At 47.4% G+C, this 24,237-nt stretch overlaps 1 protein-coding gene and 1 pseudogene across 1 annotated transcript in view; one reads left to right on the forward strand and one right to left on the reverse strand.

Annotated features, from left to right (window-relative positions):
* The window catches only part of LOC126109548 (uncharacterized), a 358,294-nt gene that overhangs the window by 314,962 nt on the left and 19,095 nt on the right, over positions 1 to 24,237 (reverse strand).
* Positions 22,413 to 22,530, forward strand: LOC126109945 (5S ribosomal RNA; annotated as a pseudogene).

Below are 24,237 nucleotides of genomic sequence, written 5' to 3' on the forward strand. Positions count from 1 at the left end.
CGTCTTCGCTTATTTTGACGCATTTTCCAGTGAATGAAGTCTTTGGAAAATCCTGTTATCCCACTTGCTGTCTTCTCCTCGTAAGTCCCATTTAGATGTAAGAGAGTTCCGCTGGCCCTAATCTTGCCAGGACAAATACACTGAAGCGCCAGAGAAACTGCTGTTGGCATGCGTATTCAAATACAGAGGTATGTGAACAGGCAGAACACAGCGCTGCGATGAGCAACGCCTATATAAGACAAGTGTCTGGCGCAGTTGGTAGATCGGTTACTGCTGCTACAATGGCCGATTATCAAGATTCAAGTGAGTTTGAACGTGGTGTTATAGTCGGCGCACGACCATTTCACGAGTGAACCGTGAATATGAGGGATCTGGTGAAACATCGAACCGCCGGCATCGCTAAGGCCGGAAGAAGCTCCTGCAAGAACGGGACCAACGACGACTGAAGAGAATCGTTCAACGTGACAAGTGCAACCCTTCCGCAAATTCCTGGCGATTTCAATGCTGGGCCATCAACAAGTGTCAGCGTGCTAACAATTCAAGGAAACATCATCATCGATATGGGCTTTCGAAGCCGAAGGCGCACTCGTCTAACCTTGATGACTGCACGACACAAAGCTTTACGCCTCTCCTGGGGGTATGGAGACAATCTCATGAAGCCATGGCACATGCATGTCAACAGGGGACTGTTCAAGCTGGTGGAGACACTGTAATGGTGTGGGCTGCCACTTGAGTTTGCTAAACATCTCCGTAACGCTATCACGCTTACCAAATAACCCTGTGACGAAACGCGCCGCTCTTCTTTCGATCTTCTCTATCTCCTCCGTCAACACGACCTGGTACGGATCCCACACTGATGAGCAATACTCAAGTATAGGTCGAACGAGTGTTATGTAAGCCACCTCCTTTGTTGATGGACTACATTTTCTAAGGACTCTGCCAATGAATCTCAACCTGACACCCGCCCTACCAACAATTAATGTTATATGATCATTCCACCTCAAATCGTTCCGTACGCATACTCCCAGATATTTTACAGAAGTAACTGCTACCAGTGTTTGTTCCGCTATCATATAATCATACAATAAAGGATCCTTCTTTCTATGTATTCGCAATAGATTACAGTTGTCTATGTTAAGGGTCAGTTGCCACTCCCTGCACCAAGTGCCTATACGCTGCAGATCTTCCTGCATTTCGCTGCAATTTTCTAATGATGCAACTTCTGTTTATACTGGAGCATCATCCGCGAAAAGTCGCATGGAACTTCTGACACTGTCTACTAGGTCATTTATATAAAGGGTGATCAAAAAGTCAGTATAAATTTGAAAACTGAATAAATCACGGAATAATGTAGATAGAGAGGTACAAATTGACACACATGCTTGGAATGACATGGGGTTCTATTAGAACCAAAAAATACAAACGTTCAAAAAAATGTCCGACAGATGGCGCTTCATCTGATCAGAATAGCAATAATTAGCATAACAAAGTAAGACAAAGCAAAGATGATGTTCTTTACAGGAAATGCTCAATATGTCCACCATCATTCCTCAACAATAGCTGTAGTCTAGGAATAACGTTGTGAACAGCTCTGTAAAGCATGTCCGGATTCATGGAGAGGCATTGGCGTCGGATGTTGTCTTTCAGCATCCCTTGAGATGTCGGTCTATCACGATACACTTGCGACTTCAGGTAACCCCAAAGCCAATAATCGCACGGACTGAGGTCTGGGGACCTGGGAGGCCAAGCATGACGAAAGTGGCGGCTGAGCACACGATCATCACCAAACGACGAGCGCAAGAGATCTTTCACGCGTTTAATAAAACCCGATGTCATTCCAAGCATATGTGTCAATTTTTACCTCTCCGTCTACATTATTCCGTGGTTCATTAAGTTTTCAAATTTATACTGACTTTTTGATCACCCGGTATATTGTGAAAAGCAATGGTCCCGTAACATTCCTCTGTGGCACGCGAGAGGTTACTTTAACGTCTGTAGACGTCTCTCCATTGAGAACAACATGCTGTGTTCGGTTTGCTAAAAACTCTTCAATCCAGCCACACGGCTGATCTGATATTCCGTAGGCTCTTACTTTGTTTATCAGGCGACAGTGCGGAATTGTATCGAACGCCTTCCGGAAGTCAAGGAAAATGGCATCTACGTGGGAGTCTGTTTCTAATAATTTCTGGGTCTCACGAACAAATAAATAGAGTTGGGTCTCACACGATCGCTGTTTCCGGAATCCATGTTGATTCCTACAGAGTAGACTCTGGGTTTCGAGAATAGACATGATACGCGAGCAAAAAACATGTTCTAAAATTCTACAACAGATCGCATGTCATAGATATAGGCGTATAGTTTTGCGCACCTGCTCGACGACCCTTCTTGAAAACTGGAACTACCTGTGCTCTTTTCCGATCATTTGGAACCTTCCGTTCCTCTAGAGACTTGCGGTACACGGCTGTTAGAAGGGGAGCAAGTTCTGTGTGTGCTGTCACTCATTCATTCGGTGGTGCTCTTTGCTCCGCGTCCGCTGGTGGAGCCGGCGGTCTCGTGTGGACCGCAGAGGGAGTGTGGCGGCGGGAAGCGGGCGTTCTATTTTTAGCGCCGCGGCAGCCGCGTCTGCTTAGCGCCGCACTGGGCGCGGAGCCGTTACGCTCCGAGAGATCAGCCGACAGCCGGCCGCTCGCTAATTGCGGTCTGCACCGCGCGGCCTGGAGGTCGGACGAGCAGTTTAAGGAGGCGGGGCGGGGCGGGGATAAAAGCCTGGGGCGTGGCAGCGGAAGCCGCGCTAGCCGCCGCTCGGCGGGAAGCCGACAGGTTGCGACACTCGAGACACGCGTCCCATCTGCAAGTCAGATTAACGGCCGCGTCTACGAGACCGTAACGGTAGCAGGCTGCCTACACACACACACACACACACACACACACACACACACACACACACAGAGAGAGAGAGAGAGAGAGAGAGAGAGAGAGAGAGAGAGAGAGAGAGAGAGAGAGAGAGGGGGGGGGGGGGAGCAATCTCGAATGTTTTGGAGAGGAATGTCGCTGTTGCTTCTTGGCAGTCAGCGTCTGGGGAGTCATCGGTTATGCCTTAAGATCATGGTTGGTATTTGTGGTGTCACCGCCAGACACCACACTTGCTAGGTGGTAGCTTTAAATCGGCCGCGGTCCATTAGTACATGTCGGACCCGCGTGTCGCCACTGTCAGTAATTGCAGACCGAGCGCCACCACACGGCAGGTCTAGAGAGACGTACTAGCACTCGCCCCAGTTGTACGACGACTTTGCTAGCGACTACACTGACGAAGCCTTTCTCTCATTTGCCGAGAGATAGTTAGAATAGCCTTCATGCTAAGTCCATGGCTACGACCTAGCAAGACGCCATTAACCATATCTAGAGAGAGTCTCACTTGTATCATCAAGAACGCTGTATACAAATGATGGAGTAAAGTTGAGTATTCTAGCAGCTACGAACTTTTCTTTATAGCATTCATAACGTGTCCTGTTCCAGACCTCACGCCCGTCTGCGTTAGATTATAGAGAGCATTTCGGCCTCCTCTATCTACAAGGTGTTGGCACATTTGCCAACACATCAGTATTGGCAAGGGAACCTCCCCATCGCACCCCCCTCAGATTTGGTTATAAGTTCGCGCAGCGGATAGGCCTTGAAAAACTGAACACAGATCAATCGGGAAAACAGGAAGAAGTTGTGTGGAACTATGAAAAAAATAAGCAAAATATGCAAACTGAGTAGTCCATGTGCAAGATATGCAACATCGAGGACAATGTGAGCTCAGGAGCGCCGTGGTCCCATGTTTAGCGTGAGCAGCTGCGGAACGACAGGTCCTTGGTTCAAGTCTTCCCTCGAGTGAAAAGTTTACTTTCTTTTTTTTTCGCAAAGTTATGATCTGTCGGTTCGTTCATTGACGTCTCTGTTCACTGTAATAAGTTTAGTGTCTGTGTTTTGCGACCGCACCGCAAAACCGTGCGATTAGTAGACGAAAGGACGTGCATCTCCATTGGGAACCGACAAGATTTGATCGCAAGGTCATACGTCAACCGATTCCTCCACAGGAAAACACGTCTGATATATTCTATACGACACTGGTGACGGCATGTGCGTCACATGACAGGAATATGTTGTCGACCCACCTAACTTGTACATTTGACGAATGGGTAAAAAGATTCTTCTACCTTGCCCGATTTAGGTTTTCTTGTGGATGTGATAATCGCTCCAAAGAAAGTGATGAAAACGTAAGAGTTTGTCACATAAACTGCAACAAATGAATGCAACAGTTTCACAGTCGCTCAGTTTTCCCTGTGCTCTGTCAAAACATATGTTTTTAACGTTTTCAAATTTTTCCGTGTGTAGACCGTCAAATCCTGTACATGTCCAAGCAAATCTGAACATGCCCTGGAATTTTGGACAGCGAAGTTTATTACGTATGAGCGCCTGAACTTTGATAATTGTCTGAAAATAAAAAAATTAAACTTTTCTCTTGTGGGAAGAGTTGAACCACGGTCCTCTCGTTCCGCAGCTGCTCACGCTAACCACGGGACCACGGCGCTAGTGGGCTCGGCCTATCCTTGATGTTGCCTATCTTGCGCATGGACTACTCAGTTTGTATATTTTGCTTATTTTTTTCATAGTTCCATACAACTTCTTCCTGTTTTCCCGATTGATCTGTGTTCAGTTATTCAAGGCCTATCCACTGTGCCAACTTATAACTAAATCTGAGGGGGGTGCGATGGGGAGGTTCCCTTGTGAGTGACGACATGACGGTACGTCAAGGGGAATCTTACTGCTTGCTCCACCACCACTCATGCGACACTACCATGGTTCTATTTTCCAACAGGGCGATGTTTGTCTGCACGACACGAGTCTCTACGAACTGCTTACATTACGTCGAGCTACTCCCGTGGCCGCTAACATCCTCATCACTTGACTGGCGACTCCATGGAGTGTTGTGTGCACCACGACCAAATAGTGGATAGAGTTGGAAGGAAAATCAGCATTGGCCGTATTTTGTTGTTTGATTGTCCACAAAATCGATTATCAGTCACTTAGTGACCATCCTAAGAGCTGTAATACACAATTAAAATTGGTAGGCACTGGTATCAAGCTATAACCACAAGCTTAGAGCGATCACATAAATGTGCCTACCAATTTTAATTGTACACTCCTGGAAATTGAAATAAGAACATCGTGAATTCATTGTCCCAGGAAGGGGAAACTTTATTGACACATTCCTGGGGTCAGATACATCACATGATCACACTGACAGAACCACAGGCACATAGACACAGGCAACAGAGCATGCACAATGTCGGCACTAGTACAGTGTATATCCGCCTTTCGCAGCAATGCAGGCTGCTATTCTCCCATGGAGACGATCGTAGAGATGCTGGATGTAGTCCTGTGGAACGGCTTGCCATGCCATTTCCACCTGGCGCCTCAGTTGGACCAGCGTTCGTGCTGGACGTGCAGACCGCGTGAGACGACGCTTCATCCAGTCCCAAACATGCTCAATGGGGGACAGATCCGGAGATCTTGCTGGCCAGGGTAGTTGACTTATACCTTCTAGAGCACGTTGGGTGGCACGGGATACATGCGGACGTGCATTGTCCTGTTGGAACAGCAAGTTCCCTTGCCGGTCTAGGAACGGTAGAACGATGGGTTCGATGACGGTTTGGATGTACCGTGCACTATTCAGTGTCCCCTCGACGATCACCAGTGGTGTACGGCCAGTGTAGGAGATCGCTCCCCACACCATGATGCCGGGTGTTGGCCCTGTGTGCCTCGGTCGTATGCAGTCCTGATTGTGGCGCTCACCTGCACGGCGCCAAACACGCATACGACCATCATTGGCACCAAGGCAGAATCGACTCTCATCGCTGAAGACGACACGTCTCCATTCGTCCCTCCATTCACGCCTGTCGCGACACCACTGGAGGCGGGCTGCACGATGTTGGGGCGTGAGCGGAAGACGGCCTAACGGTGTGCGGGACCGTAGCCCAGCTTCATGGAGACGGTTGCGAATGGTCCTCGCCGATACCCCAGGAACAACAGTGTCCCTAATTTGCTGGGAAGTGGCGGTGCGGTCCCCTATGGCACTGCGTAGGATCCTACGGTCTTGGCGTGCATCCGTGCGTCGCTGCGGTCCGGTCCCAGGTCGACGGGCACGTGCACCTTCCGCCGACCACTGGCGACAACATCGATGTACTGTGGAGACCTCACGCCCCACGTGTTGAGCAATTCGGCGGTACGTCCACCCGGCCTCCCGCATGCCCACTATACGCCCTCGCTCAAAGTCCGTCAACTGCACATATGGTTCACGTCCACGCTGTCGCGGCATGCTACCAGTGTTAAAGACTGCGATGGAGCTCCGTATGCCACGGCAAACTGGCTGACACTGACGGCGGCGGTGCACAAATGCTGCGCAGCTAGCGCCATTCGACGGCCAACACCGCGGTTCCTGGTGTGTCCGCTGTGCCGTGCGTGTGATCATTGCTTGTACAGCCCTCTCGCAGTGTCCGGAGCAAGTATGGTGGGTCTGACACACCGGTCTCAATGTGTTCTTTTTTCCATTTCCAGGAGTGTACATAAATGATTTGGCTAACAGGGTCGGCAGCAGTCTGCGTTTGTTTGCTGTGGTGTACGACAAGGTGTCGAAATTGAGTGGTAGGAAGATACAAGATGAGATACAAGATGACAGACAAAATTTCTAGTTGGTTGTGATGAATGGCAGCTAGCCCTAAATGTCGAAAAATGAAAGTTAATGCGCATGAGTAGGAAGATCAAACCTGTAATGTCTTATCATTATCATTTGCAGCCCCTTGTATTGGCCGTGTTTACATTTAAAATTGGAGGATGTGAGGACCGCCAGTTATGCAAAACACCGTTTTTCTCAGTACCCAAACATGTTGCGACACCACTGTGCCATCATCAGTGGGTTTCGTTTTTATTGATTCTTTACATTTCGTGTGCATAGATTTTCTGGATCACTTGTGTGTTAATTACTACAGGTAGCGTGTCATGTTTTTGTGTGGCAAGTACTTCCATTCTCCGCATAAAGCAGTGGTGTTGTGATACACTTAACTATAACAAGTATTTTTCAGAAATAACGTAGTAAAACACTTTTCACTTCACCAGAACACAGTGTCATTGTGGTTCATCTGGCGTGAACAATCACACTGTGTTCTGTTGAAGTGAAAAGTGTTTTACTACGTTATTTCTGAAAAATAGTTGTTATAGTTACGAGTGTATCACAACACCTCTGCTTTATGCGGAGAGTGGAAGTACTTGCCACACAAAAACATGACACGCTACCTGTAGTAATTAACACACAAGTGATCCAGAAAATTCATGCACACCAAATTTAAAGAATAAATAAAAACGAAAACCCACTGATGATGGCACAGTGGTGGCGAACATGTTTGGGTACTGAGAAAAACGGTGTTTTGCATAACTGGCGAACCTCACATCCAACAACTGTAATGTTTGACACAGTCAGGTCGTTTAAATATCTGGGCGGAACGTTGCAAAGCGATTGAAATGAGACGAGACTCTGAGGACTGCAACAGGGAAGCCGAATGGTCGACTTCGGTTTGGTGGGAGAATTGAGGAAAAATGTGGTTCATGTGTCAAGGCGCCGCATATATATGTATTACTGCTCGATTGTTTAGGATCCGCACCAGGTCGGATTAAACGAAGACATCGAAGCATTTCAGAGGCGGGCTGCTAGATTTGTTACAGGTAGGTTCAAACAACGAGTGAGTATTACGTAGATGCTTCAGGGAACTCAAATGGGAATCCCTGGAGGGAAGGCGACGTTCTTTCCGACAAACACTACTGCGAAAATGTACAGAACTGTCATGGAAAAGTGACTGCAAAACTATTCTACTGCCGCAAAACACATTTTGTGCAAGGACAAATATAATAACATTCGAAAAATTAGGGCTCATACGCAGGCATATACACAATCGTTTTTCCGTCGCTGTGTTTGCGAATGGAACAGGAAAGGAAGTGAAGTAAGGTCAAGTTAATAGTAGTGGTACAGGGTAGTCTCCGCCACACATCGTACGCTGCTTTGCGGAACACGTAGGCAGGCGTACCGGTGAAGCTGACTAGATTTTGTAACCGCTGAACCAACATCACATGATTCACTGTCTTTTGTCAGTCCGTGTACGACTGCTGGGAGTGTCCACGACGCGCCGCCCGCGTGCTGTTGGCGGCGTTCAAATGGCTCTGACCACTATGGGACTTAACATCTGACTTCATCAGTCCCCTAGAACTCAGAACTACACACATGCTCATAAATTAAGGATAATGCCGATACATGGTGAAAAGCCGGTGGGCGGTTTGCGGGTTTAAATCATCTCGGGGTATGACCATGCTGTGCATTTGACCTTGGGCGGTTTGCGGGTTTAAATCATCTCGGGGTATGAGCATGCTGTGCATTTGACCTGCGGTAGTCGCACGGTGGCGCTGGCAGCAGTCCACATAGGCAGAGGTGTGTTAGTGCATGTCAGAGTACGGTGCAGCGAGTAACAGTGCATACGTTTTCAGACGTGGTAATGGTGACTGTGTGTTGAAAATGACTAAAGGAACACGTATTGATGACGTTATGAGGGATAGAATACTAGGGAGACTGGAGGCTGGTCAAACACAGCAGGTCGTAGCACGGGCCCTCCGTGTGCCACAAAGTGTGATCTCAAGATTATGACAACGATTCCAGCGGACAGGATACGTGTCTAGGCACTACAGTACGGAATGTCCACAGTGTACAACAGCACAAGAAGACCGATATCTAAGCATCAGTGCCCGCAGACGGCCATGGAGTACTGCAGGTAACCTTGCTCGGGACCTTACCGCAGCCACTGGAACAGTTGTTTCCAGACACACAGTCTACAGATGGTTTATTCGCTCGGAGACCTGCGAGGTCCATTCCACTGACCCCTGGTCACAGGAGAGCCCGTAAAGCCTGGTGTGAAGAACACAGTACATGGTACATGGTCATTAGAACAGTGGTCCCAGGTTACGTTTACGGACGAGTCCAGGTATATTCTGAATAGTGATTCTCGCGGGCTTTTCATCTGGCGTGAACCAGGAACCAGATACCAACCTCTTGATGTCCCTGAAATGGACCTGTGTGGAGTCGTGGTTTGATGGTGTGGGGTGGGATTATGATTGCTGCACGTACACCCCTGCGTGTGAAACTTCTTGGCAGATTAAAACTGTGTGCCGGACCGAGACTCGAACTCGAGACCTTTGCCTTTCGTGGGCAAGTGCTCTACCAACTGAGCTACCCAAGCACGACTCACGCTTCGTCCACACAGTTTCACTTCTGCCAGTAGCTCGTCTCCTACCTTCCAAACTTTACAGAAGCTCTCCTGCGAACCTTGCAGAACTAGCACTCCTGAAAGAAAGGATATTGCGGAGACATGGCTTAGCCACAGCCTGGGGGACAGGGCGTGAGTCGTGCTTGGGTAGCTCAGTTGGTAGAGCACTTACCCGCGAAAGGCACAGGTCCCGAGTTCGAGTCTCGGTCCGGCACACAGTTTTAATCTGCCAGGAAGTTTCATATCAGCGCACACTCCGATGCAGAGTGAAAATCTCATTCTGGAGACCCCTGTATGACTTTGACAGAGGAACTGTAACAGGTCAGTTGTATCGGGACGTTATTTTGCACCAGTATGTCCACCTTTTCAGGGGCGCAGTGGGTCCCACCTTCCTCCCGATGGATGATAACACACGGCCCCACCGGGCTGCCATCGTGGAAGTGCACCTTGAAACAGAAGATACCTGGCGAATGGAGTGGCCTGCCCGTGCTCCAGACCTAAACCCCACTGAACACATCTGGGATGCTGTCGGTCGACGTATTGCACGTCTTCAAACCCCTACGACACTTCAGGATCTCCGACAGGCACTGGTGCAAGAATGGGAGGCTATACCCCAGCAGCTGCTCGACCACCTGATCCAGAGTATGCCAACCTGTTGTGCGGCCTGTGCACGTGTGCGCAGTGATCATATCCCACATTAATGTCGAAGTACGTGCGCAGGAAACAGTGGCGTTTTGTAGCACATGTGTTTCGGGACGGTTTTCTCAACTTTTCACCAATACCGTGGACTTACAGACCTGTGTCGTGTGTGTTTCTCTACGTGGCTATGCTATTAGCGCCAGTTTTGTGTAGTGCCACGGTGTGTTGCACCGCATCCTGCAATTATCCTTAATTTATGAGCATGAGTGTACTTGAACCTAGCTAATATAAGGACATCACACACATAGATACATGGCCGAGGCAGATTCGTTCCTGCGAACGCAGCAGCAGCGCGGCTCCAGACTGAAGCGCCTAGAATCGCTCGGCTACAGCGGCCGGCGTCGGCGGCGTCCGTGTTGGTAAACGCGGCCGGCGTCGTTACGCAAGACGAGGCCGGGCAGAGCGGCGGGGGCGGTGGATCGGTCAGCGACACCCGCCAGCCGCCCCCGCCGTCAGATCCCGGTCACGCGCCTGCGAGCGTCCGCCGGAAGTCGTGCGTAGCCTCCGTTCACTGCAGTGGGGGACTGTCGCGGGAACAGGCGCGACGCCAGCGCCTGCCGTTACCTCCGAGAATGTCGCCGACGAGGTACACGGGCCTTGTGGAGACAGTGGAGCAGTGGGAGAACATTGTTCTTGTGCAACGCAGCTAGCTCTTTATTCGCGCGAAGTAATGGCCACTATCAACACGGGAATCTCAAGTTGATTCCGTATTTCTAGATTTCCGGAAAGCTTTCCACACCGTTCCTCACAAGCGACTTCTAATCGAGCTGCGGGCCTACGGGGAATCGTCTCAGTTGTGCGTCTGGATTCGTGATTTCCTTGTCAGGAAGGTCGCAGTTCGTAGTAATAGACGGCAAATCATCGAGTAAAACTGAAGTGATATCAGGTGTTCCCCAGGGAAGCGTCCTGGGACCTCTGCTGTTCCTGATCTATGTAAATGACCTGGGTGACAATCTGAGCAGTTCTCTTGGGCTGTTCGCAGATGATGCTGTAATTTACCGTCTAGTAAGGTCATCCGAAGACCAGTATCAGTTGCAAAGCGATTTAGAAAGGATTGCTGTATGGTGTGGCAGGTAGCAGTTGACGCTAAATAACGAAAAGTGTGAGGTGATCCACACGAGTTCCAAAAGAAATCCGTTGGAATTCGATTTCTTGATAAATAGTACAATTCTCAAGGCAGTCAATTCAACTAAGTACCTGGGTGTTAAAATTACGAACAACTTCAGTTGGAAAGACCACATAGATAATATTGTGGGGAAGGCGAGCCAAAGGTTGCGTTTCATTGGCAGGACACTTAGAAGATGCAACAAGTCCACTAAAGAGACATCTTACACTACACTCGTTCGTCCTCTGTTAGAATATTGCTGCGCGGTGTGGGATCCTTACCAGGTGGGACTGACGGAGGACATAGAAATGGTGCAAAAAAGGGCAGCTCGTTTCGTATTATCACGTAATAGGGGAGAGAGTGTGGCAGATATGATACGCGAGTTGGGATGGAAGTCATTAAAGCAAAGACGTTTTTCGTCGCGGTGAGATCTATTTACGAAATTTCAGTCACCAACTTTCTCTTCCGAATGCGAAAATATTTTGTTGAGCCCAACCTACATAGGTAGGAATGAACATCAAAATAAAATAAGAGAAATCAGAGCTCGAACAGAAAGGTTTAGGTGTTCGTTTTTTCCCGCGCGCTGTTCGGGAGTGGAATGGTAGGGAGATAGTATGATTGTGGTTCGATGAACCCTCTGCCAAGCACTTAAATGTGAATTGCAGAGTAATCATGTAGATGTCGATTCAAATATCGCGTCAGTCGTATGGGAGTGGCGCTAGCAATGCCACTATCAGGATGCAGATCAGGTAGGCTTTAAATATACGGTGTAACGGTCGTGAGCATTAGCATCCTTCGAGATTGGACGTCGTTAAGTTGACGTCACTGAAGAAAGCCTGCAAGGCGACGAAGAGGCCATTTGTAAGTAGACTGTTCAGGTTTTTATGTTGGTAACGCCACGTAGTGCTCTGTATGAAAATCACTGGCTGCGCTGTGTGCAGTCTGTGGCTGCTTGGACTCATTGTTGGAATATTCGCTTGTGTAGTGTTGGACAGTGGGAGGTGAGACACCAGCAGTGGTGGATGTGGGGAGAGAGATGCCAGAGTTTTGAGAGCGAACGATCTGGACGTGTGTCCGTCAGAAGAAGGAAATTTGTAAGACTAGATGTCATGAACTGATATGTATATTATGACTTTTGAACATTATTAAGGTAAATACATTGTTTGTTCCCTATCAAAATCTTTTATTTGTTGACTATGACTATCAGTAGTTAATGCCTTCAGTAGTTAGTGTGCTGTCACCGCCAGACACCACACTTTCTAGGTGGTAGCCTTTAAATCGGCCGCGGTCCGTTAGTATACGTCGGACCCGCGTGTCGCCACTATCAGTGATTGCAGACCGAGCGCCGCCACACGGCAGATCTAGTCTAGAGAGACTCCCTAGCAGTCGCTCCAGTTGGACAGCTGGCTTTGCTAGCGATGGTTCACTGTCTACATGCGCTCTCATTTGCAGAGACGACAGTTTAGCATAGCCTTCAGCTACGTCATTTGCTACGACCTAACAAGGCGCCATATTGAGTTACTATGAATGTATTCTTAACAGATAATATTGTGAGTCATGTACGGTCAAGAGCGACGTTCATCATTAACGGATTAAAGTTACGCATCAAACTAATTACGTTCGCTTTCTGAATTCTAATTCATTGTCATATTCCAGACCTCACGTCAGTATAGTCCTTCCCTCCTCACGCCAGCCTGCGTGAGCTAAAAACGCGTGCATTTCGGCCTCCACTAGTAACACGGTGTTGGCTCTTCTGCCAACACAAGTCAGAATCTTTTATTTAGCTGGCAGTACTGGCGCTCGCTTTATTGCAGTAGTTCGAGTAACGAAGATTTTTGTGTGGTACGTGATTCATGAAAGTTATAGGTTATTGTTATTCAGGGACATTCTTTTGTAGGGATTATTTAAAGTAGACGTCGTTGCGCTAAAAATATTGTGTGTCAGTTTAGTGATGATCAGAATAAGTAAAGAGAAAACAAACTTCCTGTAGATTAAAACTGTGTGCCGGACCGCGACTCGAACTCGGGACCTTTGCCATTCGTGGGCAAGTGCTCTACCATCTGAGCTACCCAAGCACGACTCACGCCCGGTCCTCACAGCTCTTACTTCTTCCAGTACCTTGTCTCCTACCACCTCTTAAACTTTATAGAAGCTCTCCAGCGAACCTAGCAGAACTAGCACTCCTGAAAGAAAGGATATTGCGGTCATCTGGAAACATCCCCCAGGCTGTGGCTAAGCCATGTCTCCGCAATATCCTTTCTTTCAGGAGTGCTAGGTTCGCTGGAGAGCTTCTGTAAAGTTTGGAAGGTAGGAGACGAGGTACTGGCAGAAGTAAAGCTGTGAGGACGGGGCGTGAGTCGTGCTTGGGTAGTTCAGTTGGTAGAGCACTTGTCCGCGAAAGGCAAAGGTCCCGAGTTCGAGTCTCGGTCCGGCACACAGTTTTAGTCTGCCAGGAAGTTTCATATCAGCGCACACTCACTCACCACTGCAGAGTGTAAATCTCATTCTGAAAGAGAAAACTGTTTGAGTACGTTGAGTTTTGCTCAGCTGTTTGAAAATCAAATAACGTAAAAGTTTACCGGCACATCATGCGTAGTTTTTCAAAGGGCACGTTTCACATTATCAACACCTCATTGAGTTTGAACGAGGTCGTGTAACAGGGCTACTAGTGGATGCATATTCGTTCTACGACATTGCATGAAGACTCGGTAGGAATGTAGCGACTGTACATCGTTTCTGGCAGCGGTGGCCGCGAGAATGTACGGTCGGAAGAAAAAGGTGCTCGTCCGTCGTATGGCTCTGGCGCACTGCAGTGCACCCACAGAAGCAGTCTGAGCAGCAGTCGGCACCTCAGGGACACAACGAACTGTTGCAAGTCGGTTGCTTCGAGCACAGCTCCGAGCCAGACGCCCTGTAGCGTGCATTCCTCTGACCTCTGACCCCTGACCACCACACCATTTGCGACTGCAGTGGTGTCAAGCGAGAGCTCATCGGAGGTTTGTTGTGTTTTCTAGTTGCAGCTGGTTCTGCGCCGGTGTCAGTGACGGCCGTGTGTTGGTTAGGGGGATGCCAGTTGAGGACTTGCAATCAACCTTTCTACGTACTATGAGAACGACGTTTTTCGCGGCGGCACTTATGTATAAAATATTCTCGGTATTCTTGCCGCGTCAGTTCTAGATAAAATCTCGAGCTTTCGACGATTACCTCCATCGTCATCGTCAGGAGCTGACTGTCTCCACTGCTGCTATGGTAGCCTCTATATAGCCCGAAGACGGCTTCTGATTGGTCGGCTTCTGATTGGCTCTATATACCAACGTATTCAAAACGGCTCTCTTCTGAGCAGGGTGATGGAAACTCTGTGCGTTCAGGTATAAATCGGTATGCGTCGGCTTGCGGTATATAGAGCCAAAACTGTTTCTGACGAGGACCACTTAAGGTCCGAGATTAATCACCTGAAGAACGTGTTCCGAAAGAACGGCTATGGTGCACGCGATATAAAGGCAGCGTTCTCCAAAAGAAGGAAACGTGATAATGCTGCAACCTCACAGGATGAAACACCGATTGCGGTTCTTCCTTTTTGTGGCGCAATTTCCAGCAAAATAGGAAGAGTCCTGCGTAGACGTGGTATAAGACCGATTTTTCGTCCTCCTAAGAAAATTAAGGAGATGATGCGCCCTGTTAAGGACAATCTCGGCCTCAGGGTCCCTGGAGTTTATAATATACCCTGTGAGTGTGGAAGCAACTATATAGGTCAGACTATTCGTACCGTTTCCGACCGCTGTGCAGAACACCAACGCCACATTAAAAATAGAGAGGTGGAGAAATCGGCAATTGCGGAGCACAGCCTCACGAACAAACACAAAATATTGGTCGATGAAACTAAAATTCTTTCCCATGCCTCCACGTACTGGGATTCTGTTATTAAGGAGGCTGTTGAAATAAGAATGAGCCAAAAGAACTTTAACCGCGATAGCGGATACCATCTGAGCTGTGCGTGGAAACGAGCGCTTGATGCAGAGAGGCAGCAGAGACGTTCCTTCCAAGGTTTACGTTCAAACGGAAGCGGTGGCGCCACCGGCGCACACAGTGACACCGTCTGAGACAGCAGCACGTAATCGCCGACCAATCAGAAGCCGACCAATCAGAAGCTTTCTACGTACTAGACAGACTGGACCTACACCTGGAGTTATGGCACGGGGTGCGATTTCGTAAGACAGTAGGGGCATTCTTGTGATTATCCCACGCATCCCGACTGCAAATTTGTACGCCAATCTGCCGATTTGACCTGTTGTGCTGCAATTCATCAACAGCATTCCAGGTGGGTCTTTTTCAGCAGCATAACGCTCGCCCACATACCGCTGTTGTAACCCAACATACTCCACAGTGCCGACATGTTGCCTAGGCCTGCTCGCTCACCAGATCTGTATCGAATCGGACGTAGAATGAGATTTTTCACACCGCAGCAGAGTGTGCGCCGATATGCACACAGTTTTAATCTGTCAGGAAGTTTCATGTCAGCGCACACTCCGCTGTAGAGTGAAAAATCTCATTCTGGAAACATCCCCCAGGCTGTGGCTAAGCCACGTCTTCGCAATATGCTTTCTTTCAGGCGTGCTAGTTCTGCAAGTTTTTCGCAGGAGAGCTTCTGTAATGTTTGGAAGGTAGGAGACGAGGTACTGGCAGAAGTAAAGCTGTGAGGACGGGTCGTGAGTCGTGCTTCGGTAGCTCAGTCGGTAGAGCACTTGCCCGCGAAAGGCAAAGGTCCCGAGAATCGGACATAATTGGACATTTCCAGCATGATCCACAAACAACATGAACTGTCCCGTAGCTGACAGGCCAAGTACAACAGGCATGGAACTCCATCCCCCAAACTGAAATCCGGCACCTGTACAGCACAATGCATTCGCGTGTTCGTATTCAACATTGTGGAGGTTACTCCTTTTATTGATGTACCTGCATATCACGTTTGCGACGGCTTGTATCGCGCTTACACTAACCTGTGATCTTGCATTTAAATATGTTCCCTAGGTAAATCTATTCCCGAAATTTCATTCCTGTATATTTCACATACAAAATTACACTCCTGGAAATGGAAAAAAGAACACATTGACACCGGTGTGTCAGACCCACCATACTTGCTCCGGACACTGCGAGAGGGCTGTACAAGCAATGATCACACGCACGGCACAGCGGACACACCAGGAACCGCGGTGTTGGCCGTCGAATGGCGCTAGCTGCGCAGCATTTTTGCACCGCCGCCGTCAGTGTCAGCCAGTTTGCCGTGGCATACGGAGCTCCATCGCAGTCTTTAACACTGGTAGCATGCCGCGCCAGCGTGGACGTGAACCGTATGTGCAGTTGACGGACTTTGAGCGAGGGCGTATAGTGGGCATGCGGGAGGCCGGGTGGACGTACCGCCGAATTGCTCAACACGTGGGGCGTGAGGTCTCCACAGTACATCGACGTTGTCGCCAGTGGTCGGCGGAAGGTGCACGTGCCCGTCGACCTGGGACCGGACCGCAGCGACGCACGGATGCACGCCAAGACCGTAGGATCCTACGCAGTGCCGTAGGGGACCGCACCGCCACTTCCCAGCAAATTAGGGACACTGTTGCTCCTGGGGTATCGGCGAGGACCATTCGCAACCGTCTCCATGAAGCTGGGCTACGGTCCCGCACACCGTTAGGCCGTCTTCCGCTCACGCCCCAACATCGTGCAGCCCGGCTCCAGTGGTGTCGCGACAGGCGTGAATGGAGGGACGAATGGAGACGTGTCGTCTTCAGCGATGAGAGTCGCTTCTGCCTTGGTGCCAATGATGGTCGTACGCGTGTTTGGCGCCGTGCAGGTGAGCGCCACAATCAGGACTGCATACGACAGAGGCACACAGGGCCAACACCCGGCATCATGCTGTGGGGAGCGATCTCCTACACTGGCCGTACACCACTGGCACTGAATAGTGCACGGTACATCCAAACCGTCATCGAACCCATCGTTCTACCATTCCTAGACCGGCAAGGGAACTTGCTGTTCCAACAGGACAATGCACGTCCGCATGTATCCCGTGCCACCCAACGTGCTCTAGAAGGTGTAAGTCAACTACCCTGGCCAGCAAGATCTCCGGATCTGTCCCCAATTGAGCATGTTTGGGACTGGATGAAACGTCATCTCACGAGGTCTGCACGTCCAGCACGAACGCTGGTCCAACTGAGGCGCCAGGTGGAAATGGCATGGCAAGCCGTTCCACAGGACTACATCCAGCATCTCTACGATCGTCTCCATGGGAGAATAGCAGCCTGCATTGCTGCGAAAGGTGGATGTACACTGTACTAGTGCCGACATTGTGCATGCTCTGTTGCCTGTGTCTATGTGCCTGTGGTTCTGTCAGTGTGATCATGTGATGTATCTGACCCCAGGAATGTGTCAATAAAGTTTCCCCTTCCTGGGACAATGAATTCACGTTCTTATTTCAATTTCCAGGAGTGTATATTGAGGCAAATCACGTGTCAGAACAGTAAAAGATCTAGGAAGATTCACAGGAACCACAGAATGGGTGTTTTTTTCTGTTCTTCGTAGCAGAGGGTGACTTTAATGGAAGTAAGAGCAGACTAAGAGCTGAACTTGATCTCCGGCAGCGGTCCTCAGTAGCTTAGTTGGTCCGCCATCTCCTTGCAGCCCACTGCTCTTTACTTCCTCCCGCCTGGCTGTTAAATAATAGCCTAACTGGAACACTGAAGAGGCCGCTCCACCTCAACAGCAGGGGGTAAACTTTTCAGAGTAAAATATTTTGAGTGATCTTCCGCCCCCTTTTCATCATCCTAATTAGCCGGAGCTACGCACATAACCCGGCTGGCCTTACGCTCTCGTAAATTCCTTGAACCTGCCGCCGGCAAAAACTGCAGTTGCGACGTCAAAGCACGGCCCCGACGATAGTTTCTTCACGCCGAGAAACGAAAAGAAATCGTTTCTGCGAAATTCAAGTCACACTATTTCCTAACCCTTTGAGTCACACAGATACTTTTGGACTTAATATGCCTTGAAATCTGATCTTATCCTTCTTTGTTGCATTACTGGAGCACATTACAAATTTTTAAATTTCTTTTTTCAGTTTTTATAAAAAATATACATAGGTGGTTTCACTATGAAACCACTGTGACACAAGGGGCTGTTCAACGTCTTTCAGAAATCTATTAATTTTCAATTTTCAGTATTTTATTACACTAATGTTAAATTTTCTTTCATACATATTTTTTTATAAACTGATGTCTCAAAATTTTTTTTGTTTTATGCAAAATTTCAAAGTACATTACATACAACACATGTTTTCCACTTTCATGATACTCAAAAAACTGTTTTTTTTTATCTGTTAGGCACAATCCAACATCACATACTTTGCATGACCATCTTGTCCTATGACGATCCTTTTTTGAACTACAATTTGCACTGCGTTTCTATTTGCTGTGAACAGGAAACAGGAATATGCGGTTCATTGGATTGTCTTTCATCCACAGAGACTTTCATTCTAAATGTCTTCTTAGGTGATGATGGCCGGTAAATTTCTTTCCTTTTCCTGCCAGGATAAATGCTGCCTTGCACAAACAGACCCTCAACCACTAGTATCTTAAAATCTTTTAATTTCACTGGTGTTCATCCACTTTTTATTTTATATATGGCATAGGCATTTACGACAGTGACGTCCAAGAAATGGAAAAATATTCTATGCCACCTCTTCTTGCTGTTCCTGTCTAATTCATAAGTTGATTTGAGCATGAAATACCCTCCATATTACCATCTTCATCCTCTTCAGATTCTGACAGTTCTGACAAATCGCATGGAATATCCTCAAAATGTAGGTTGTAGACAGTAGCCTCATCTAATACCGCCAAGGTGTATGTTTTATCCTCTAAATAGAGGTAAAAGTTAAATAACTTACTGTATATAAGAATATAAGCGTTGTACGGTAAAGGTATCATATTAGTATAGTGGTTTCACAGCGAAACCACTAACATTTGTGCTGCTTATTGTTTCAAATAATGTGCTATATTCAAACTTTAGACATATTTTCAATCTAGAACATATGTCGTAGCATGTGTAAAATTTTTATTTACATTGAATAAACCAAAGCATCTGAATAACACAAAACAACGTGCCTGAATCACAATATGTCGCACTCGCACGGAAAACACGCGCTGAATGCCGGTTCCCGCTCGCAGGGTTGCTCTCTCAAGATTTATTGAGTTACTGAAGTTAAAATCTTCTGGCTTATTAGGCCGCGTCATGTTTCTTCTGAAATGTTCGACGTTTCGACCCCTCTGCTGGGCTCTTCCTCAGGATCTTTTGGTGTCCACTGCTGCTAGAACACTGTCAGAGACGAGTGTCGCGTCCACTTATAAAGGGGGAATTTCCTGGCGTTCGTGCTGGAGAAGTGATAGTATTGGTTAAAATACATGTGGCTGCCATTGGTGGGCCATAATCACAGGCTAACACAGAAGGGGCGTTGGTAGCTCATCTCCTGTGGATACCATTGGCGGTCATCGTCATTGCATAGAAAGGCACTGTTCCACACTTATGCCGGAGTAGGGTTATTGGTTGAAATGCCTGCTACCGCTATTGGTTGGTCGTCATCAGTGGCTAGATTCGAAACGGACAGAGCAAGAGAGGGGGAATGTTTAGCCAAAATGTTACTGTCCGCCGAGGTGACTTGCAGCGCGTTGTTTATGCCGCTCACACACATGCGGCTAAATCAAAGTGCAAAATCGGCAGTAGCGGGACACCACGGGAACTGTGGCTCTGACATCGATTTTGATAACGTACGTGTTCTGGCTAAAGAAACAAACATTTATAGATGAAAGATCCGAGAAGCTGTTGAAATTTCTAAGAATTCATCTAGTTTCAATAGAGAGGACGGCTGTAGGCTTTCGGCATCGTGGCTCCCAGCCATCAAGGAAGTAAATACGCGGCCGCGGTGTGTGAGCGGCATAAACAACGCGCTGCAAGTCACCTCGGCGGACAATAATATTTTGGCTAAACATTCCCCCTCTCTTGCTCTGTCCGTTTCGAATCTAGCCACTGATGACGACCAACCAATAGCGGTAGCAGGCATTTCAACCAATAACCCTACTCCGGCATAAGTGTGGAACAGTGCCTTTCTATCCAATGACGATGACCGCCAATGGTATCCACAGGAGATGAGCTACCAACGCCCCTTCTGTGTTAGCCTATGATTATGGCCCACCAATGGTAGCCACATGTATTTTAACCAATACTACCACTTCTCCAGCACGAACGCCAAGAAATTCCCCCTTTATAAGTGGAAGCGACACTCGTCTCTGACAGTGTTCTAGCAGCAGTGGACACCAAAAGATCCTGAGGAAGAGCCCAGCAGAGGGGTCGAAACGTCGAACATTTTAGAAGAATATTTTAGACGAAACATGATGCGGTCTAATAACCCAGAAGATTTTAACTTCAGTGACAACGGCCACGAAAGCCTGCAGACATATACAGGGTGATTTAAAAAGAATACCACAACTTTAAAAATGTGTATTTAATGAAAGAAACATAATATAACCTTCTGTTATACATAATTACAAAGAGTATTTAAAAAGGTTTTTTTTTCACTCAAAAACAAGTTCAGAGATGTTCAATATGGCCCCCTCCAGACACTCGAGCAATATCAACCCGATACTCCAACTCGTTCCACACTCTCTATAGCATATCAGGCGTAACAGTTTGGATAGCTGCTGTTATTTCTCGTTTCAAATCATCAATGGTGGCTGGGAGAGGTGGCCGAAACACCATATCCTTAACATACCCCCATAAGAAAAAATCGCAGGGGGGTAAGATCAGGGCTTCTTGGAGTCCAGCGATGAAGTGCTCTGTCACGGGCTGCCTGGCGGCCGATCCATCGCCTCGGGTAGTTGACGTTCAGGTTTCATAACTAACCTTTTTCGTAGGACTCTCCATACAGTTGATTGTGGAATTTGCAGCTCTCTGCTAGCTCTGCGAGTCGATTTTCCTGGGCTGCGAACAAATGCTTGCTGGATGCGAGCTACATTTTCGTCACTCGTTCTCGGCCGTCCAGAACTTTTCCCTTTGCACAAACACCCATTCTCTGTAAACTGTTTATACCAACATTTAATACACCACCTATCAGGAGGTTTAACACCATACTTCGTTCGAAATGCACGCTGAACAACTGTCGTCGATTCACTTCTGCCGTACTCAATAACACAAAAAGCTTTCTGTTGAGCGGTCGCCATCTTAGCATCAACTGACGCTGACGCCTAGTCAACAGCGCCTCAAGCGAACAAATGTACAACTAAATGAAACTTCATAGCTCCCTTAATTCGCCGACAGATAGTGCTTAGCTCTGCCTTTTGTCGTTGCAGAGTTTTAAATTCCTAAAGTTGTGGTATTCTTTTTGAATCACCCTGTGTATTTATTGAGTTAGTTCATCGAAAATTCGTTGGAATGCACTACAAACAAGGATGAGACACCTATGCCGCAAAGGGATACAATGCAGCAAAAAGTGGTTTCGCAGTGAAACCACTGTGACACAAAGAGCTAAACGACTTCTCACGTTTAACAGTTATTTATGTAATGCTTTCACCTTCGATGCTATTCCACTGGAGCGAAACCCGGAAGGCAAATGATGTGTCAATTTACAAAATATTTTCCGTGAACAGATGTAAAGAACAGCGTCACCAAATTACGAAAACCTGCTGCCGTGTGGACGGCTATCTCACCTTGCGCCCTCGGGCATACACACGCCGAACGCTGGCCGAAGCCGTCCTCTCACGGGACGTGAAAGCGCACGTGGACGAAGAGCTGGTGACGTCACACCGTGGAATTCCTCGTTCCACTACACTGCGCAGCGGAAAATAAAGAATCTGAGAACGTGGGCAGTCAGATACGATACAGTCGTCCGTCAAAAGCAGCACACAGCAACCGCCATACTGTGTGGCGTAAAACATTGTGTTGATGGGTTTCCTTTCTCAGTGGAGTACGTGGTATGAATATAAGCTAGTCCAAAGCGTCAGGAAACCGAGGATGTCTCGAATACGCCGCGTTTTATTTACGACTCGTAATAAAATGACTTCAAACCACATATCAGGAGGTAACGGCTTCCTATAGTTGATGTTTTTATTGTTGTAACTCGTATGCTACGAAAATATACCGTTTCAATGCAACGGCTCGTCTTTTTGGCACAATCTGCATATTAAATATCAAATAATGGCTTTTTAGTATAGTCTTCTCGCAGTATAAGCAACGGCCTTGCCGCAGTGGATACACCGGTTCCCGTCAGATCACTGAAGTTAAGCGCTGTCGGGCGTGGCCGGCACTTGGATGGGTGACCATCCAGGCCGCCATGCGCTGTTGCCATTCTTCGGGGTGCACACAGCCTCGTGATGCCAAATGAGGAGCTACTCGACCGAATAGTAGCGGCTCCAGCCAGAGAAAACCATCGTAACGACCGGGAGAGCGGTGTGCTGGCCCCACGCCCCTCCTATCCGCATCCTCATTGAGGATGACACGGCGGTCGGATGGTCCCGGTGGGCAACTTGTGGCCTGAAGACGGAGAGCTTTTCACGCGGTACGTGTGAAATAGGAAAAATTCTCTGTATATCGAGTGAAGAATATTTTGTTCTCACCTTTTGTTTTCTGAGTGATTCTGGGTCTTGAGTTATTCATTTAGAAGAACTATTATTTCAAAACTCGATGTTATTTTTTATACGTAATTTATTTGCCGCAATTCTTCTTGCAAAAGCCAACGACTGGAATGTTTCTGCAGTGAGCAGAAAATCTTAACCTGACTGCCAGTCTATGTCTCGAAATAAACACCAAGTAAAAGACTGGAAGTTTTTTTGACGTAACGACAATTTCTATGAAATTAATGTAGGGGTACCAAATTTCGTCACCTCACTGCGTTAACACCTATATAAACCTTACAGGTTACAAATACGTATGTAAATTATAGAATTCATCCTCCAATTGTAGGCAAGTACAATTAAATTGTTATAACAAATTGAAGCCAGTATTTGACAAAATTCTTAACACCGGAAAAACAGAGATAGAAAAAAATTTCTTCCTAATTTCGCCCGTCTCAAGAATTCTCAAAAGTACAATTAATTAAATTAATTTAAATTTATTTGTCCAGTCTAACATTTCCAGGCACTTTCAATATCATAAATGACGCTAAAGCCGTGAATGAACTATGCCTTCAAGTTATTTCAGCCTTATAAAGATACGTTACATGTGAATGTGTGTGTGTCTGTGCAGATGAACATGTTTCCTAATAACAAACCAAGTATTTCCTGCAACGAAACCGTTTCCCACCGGCTGGGTCTTCCCATGTGAAAAAAGTAAAATACTCTATATAAAAAGCAAGTAAAATCAATCTTTAATGGCAGTTGCAAATTACTCCCGGAACGAAACCAGCAACTGCACGGGGGACGAAATTGCGAACATCCCCAGATTTATTATAATGGCTGCTACAGCAACAGGGGCCAAACCTTTGACCATAGCTATTACACAACAGGAACTACAATATACAACAGAAATACAGCCGAATATTTAAACACAAAGCAGTCCTCGCAGCAGGAATATAAAGCTATTAATTTGACTATTGCGTAACTCACCTCAGCATAAAACATTGAATTCTCTCGTACACGGATGGTGGACATGTTGCCCTCACTCAACAAAACAATGGACTGAGATCACGTACGTACGCACAGCTAAATTTTTGTTACCATCTGCGGAAACCGGGAATTCCTGGGACAACGAAATTAGGAGCAGGGAAGACATTAGGGCCCCTTACTTCATACCTATCCCTCCGTTTATGGATTCGCTCTTATTTCTATCTTGCCGGTAAATCTTTTTATATCATGGTAGCAGCATCGAAAAAAATCTCTTCCGTCCAAATGAAATTACGGAACGAATCTCGACCTTCAAATCTATGTGACGAAATACATTATTTCAGAGTGTAGATAGTCAATACTACATCGAGAATGTAGACAATGTGCACGCGGAAACTGACCTTATACGCTATATCTTATATACTTCTGATATACTATATTCAAACTTCCTGGC

The sequence above is a fragment of the Schistocerca cancellata genome, chromosome 12 (assembly GCF_023864275.1).
Source record: "Schistocerca cancellata isolate TAMUIC-IGC-003103 chromosome 12, iqSchCanc2.1, whole genome shotgun sequence".
Taxonomy (NCBI): Eukaryota; Metazoa; Arthropoda; class Insecta; order Orthoptera; family Acrididae; genus Schistocerca; species Schistocerca cancellata.